Source organism: Arvicola amphibius, chromosome 13, assembly GCF_903992535.2.
Source record: "Arvicola amphibius chromosome 13, mArvAmp1.2, whole genome shotgun sequence".
Taxonomy (NCBI): Eukaryota; Metazoa; Chordata; class Mammalia; order Rodentia; family Cricetidae; genus Arvicola; species Arvicola amphibius.
Genome location: NC_052059.1, coordinates 30,251,355 through 30,255,115, shown reverse-complemented (window position 1 = coordinate 30,255,115; position 3,761 = coordinate 30,251,355). Strand labels below are relative to the sequence as shown.

Below are 3,761 nucleotides of genomic sequence, written 5' to 3'. Positions count from 1 at the left end.
CTGCGATGTTTGACTCTCTGTGCTTGGAGCAAAGCTATTGATGCTTGGCAAACAGAGAAGGAATTAATGGACGGATGATGTTACAAGATAAGGTATAATGAGGCATTGGAAGGAGAGGAAGGGATGAGAAGAAAAAAAAGAGATTGAGAAATAAAAGTACATGGAGAAGGCCAGGGAGATGGCTATGCAGGTAAAGCCATGCATGGTGTGGGAGGTCCTTCTGTCCATGTGCAGCTTTCATTGGTTAACGAATAAAGAAATTGCCCTGGCCTGTTGATAGGGCACAACGTAGGTAGGCAGAGGAGATGGAACTGAATTCTGGGAGGAAGAAAGCAGAGTCAGGGAGATGCCATTGATCCACCGCCAGAGTAGGACATGCTGCCGAAACTTAGCCGGTAAGCCACTGCCACATGGTGATACACAGATTAATAGAAATGGGTTAAACTAAGATTTAAGAGTTAGCCAATAAGAAGTTAAAGCTAGACTCTCGGCTGCCCGCTGCCCGCCCCTACTTCCTCTTGTCCCAGTGCCACCAAGCCAGAGCCCGAGTGGCCACTACCGGCAGCCTCAGCCACGGGCAATAAGGCCTCTGGAGTCACAGTGAATGATGAAGTCATCAAAGTCTTTAATGATATGAAAGTAAGAATGTCTTCTACACAAGAGGAGATCAAAAAGAGAAAAAAAGCAGTTATCTTCTGCCTGAGCGATGACAAAAGACAGATAATTGTAGAGGAAGCAAAGCAGATCTTGGTGGGTGACTTTGGCGAGACTGTAGAGGACTCCTACACATCTTTTGTGAAGTTGCTACCTCTGAATGATTGCCGATATGCTTTGTACGATGCCACATATGAAACAAAAGAGTCTAAGAAAGAAGACCTAGTATTTATATTCTGGGCTCCTGAAAGTGCACTGCTAAAAAGCAAGATGATTTATGCTAGCGCTAAAGATGCCATTAAAAAGAAATTTACAGGTATTAAACATGAGTGACAAGTGAATGGCATGGACGATATTAAGGACCACTCGACACTGGGAGAGAAACTGGGAGGCAGTGTCATGGTTTCCCTTGAGGGAAAGCCACTATAAAGCAATAGCCAAGTGCCATTCGATGTTAAGGGGTTTCCATTTCTCCAGCTCAGTCCACTGGAATCGTATTGGTTTTTGGTTTTGGTTTATTCCCTTTGCACTGGGCCCTTTCAACACAGTGAATGAATAAATGAATTTAAGAAGCCTGTCAGTGATTGCCATTAGGCTGTTTCATACAGTTACTTTTATGTAGAACCCAAGGAATGCCTTCCCTGTCTTATTTTAGCCAAAACAACTGGTTCCACGCCTTCCTCAAAGTGAGCACTACAATGGATGTGCTGTCAATGTGAATAGCTTAGAGTACTACAAAGGGTAAGCTAATCGAAAGTATTATCCACTGGTCATAGGCAAACCTTTCTTCGGTATTATTTACAGTTGCACTTGACTATAGTTTCCCGAGCGTTCGTACCCCTCACCTGCCTCGGCCAGCCTGTTTTTGTGACATGGCAGCACAGATTTAACATGATGCTTAAAAAAATTAAAAGCACTTTTTAAAAAAAAATACGTTTAATCCCTTAAAAAATGCCAATTAAGTTTCATTAGCTGTCATTGATTTGTCCTAATACCTCAGGGTTCATTCCTCTTACCTGCATATTTTCTTCAAAGAGTAGCTGTGCTGATGTCTTTGGTTTCCCATTGAGTATACACTACTGAATAAATGTAGGAGTTTTACGTTTACCGTCTGGGTCTTGAAACACTACAGCTATTTTAAGCATCAGTCATGATGGCAATTTCTGTATAAAAGAGCCTTAAATGGAACATTGTTTTGAGATCAAATTCCCTACCCTCACAAAAGTGGCCATGTCGCAATAAAAACTGTGGCATATTACAGAACGTTGCCTTGTTTTCCTTGGAAAATTTCTACATTGTCATGTGAAATTTTAGGGTAAACAGCGATTGAGCTCCGCATTGGTATTTGAGATTTTCTTTTCTCTAATATAACACTCATGTGTCTCTTTTTCCAGATTGTTGAATTTCTTTGGGTCAAAAATATCTTAAAATCACTTTTATACATACAATCCTTAAAGAGTGGTACTTTTATTAAAAAAAAAAAAAAGAAGTTAGAGCTAATGGGCCAAGCAGTGATTTAATTAATACAGTTTCTGTTTGGTTATTTCGGGGCTAATCTAGCCAGGTGGCCGGGACAAACAAGCGAGCCCTCCTCCAACACATGCAGAAGCCACACAAGCTTGATGGTCCCAGTTCATGGCCCAAGTCCATCTTCTCCCCCACATCCCACATATAAAGATGCGAAGCCATGCATCGCTATTTTTCTACAGCGAGATGGGAGGTAGAGACAGGGGAATCACTAAGAAGCTGCTAGCTAGCTGGAGTATGCAGTATGCAGAAACAAAAGACAACCTGCTTCCTCAACAAAGTGGAAGGAGAGAAACTCCGAAACTTGTCCCCTGGCCTCCATACATGTGCTGCAGAACACACAAACACACACATGATAAAGGGGAGTGGATTTTAGACAAAGATACAGAGAAAAATCAACAGAATAAGAGCCAGAGAGCAAGGGAAAAATGAACAGACATGAATGAGATTCCAGAATAGAAAACTGTTCTATTTGAAGGGTATAACGTAGGGCGGGGAAGACGGTGAAATTGAGAGTATAGGAGGTGTGCAGCACAAGTCATGAAGCAGTTTGCAACCCGAGTTGGGACCTGTGATTATCCTACAGAACCTAATTAAGGGTTTTAAGCAGGGGAGAGATGGGGTTGGATTTGTGTTTAAGAAAGATCACTGTGGGGGCAGAACAAAGAATGAATTAGAAGAGACAAGACAGAAGAAGAAATTATGTTAGCAGAAAGGAATGGTCAATGTGGCAGCTCAAACCAAGTAGAGCTAGCAAGCAAGGATGTTGATGTGTTTGTCCAACAGTCTCAGGGAAGAGGCAGTATATCTGAGTCTGAGATGCCAGTGACTTCAGAGGAAGATATAATGCTGAGCTGAGAGTCACCCAGGCCCAGGATTAACCCATCTATCCCTGCAGATGATGTGATCTAGAGCAAGTGAGCTAAGGCATGATTTGCCCAGGTATAAAATGGAAATAATAGTAATCAACATTCAAATTGATTAACCCACTTCTGGTTGTATATGAGAGCCATGGAAATCTTCATTATGTTTTTAGGTGTTCTCTGTTACAGCCTTGGGTAACTCTAATATGTGACCTCATGACCTAGCTAGAGACCAACTTAAACTACATTAAGTTCCCCCAATACATTGCTTTTGGATACAGTGTAGAATTATTAAGCCGAGCTAATTAACAGTCAGTCCATCACCTCCAAAAGTTAGCATATTTCATGGTGGGAGCACATGAAGTTTACCCTTGGTGGTATTAAATACTGTTGTTAGCCATATTCACCAGGCCATGCAACTGATCTCCAAAATGAACTAACTCATTCCTGTTATCACACTGAGGCATTGAATCCTTCAGCTACCATTTTCCCTGTGCTGTCCCCAGGCCCTGGAATCTCCGTGCTGATCTCTGCTCCTGTAAGTTCAATTGCCATGCAAAAATGACTACGCACTATAACGTCAGCTCCCTTAGATTGAACCCTCTGGAAAACCAAGGACCTGCTGTGGTTGTATTTTATTAATTCACTCTATTCTTTGTTTCTATTTCACACATAATAGCTATAAATAAGGTGTGATGTGTGTGTGCGTGCAATGTG

General features: G+C 41.8%; 1 pseudogene; it reads left to right on the top strand.

Annotated features, from left to right (window-relative positions):
* Nucleotides 1-618: 618 nt before the first annotated feature.
* On the top strand, nucleotides 619-1,083 carry LOC119800405 (annotated as a pseudogene).
* The last annotated feature ends 2,678 nt before the right edge of the window (nucleotides 1,084-3,761 follow it).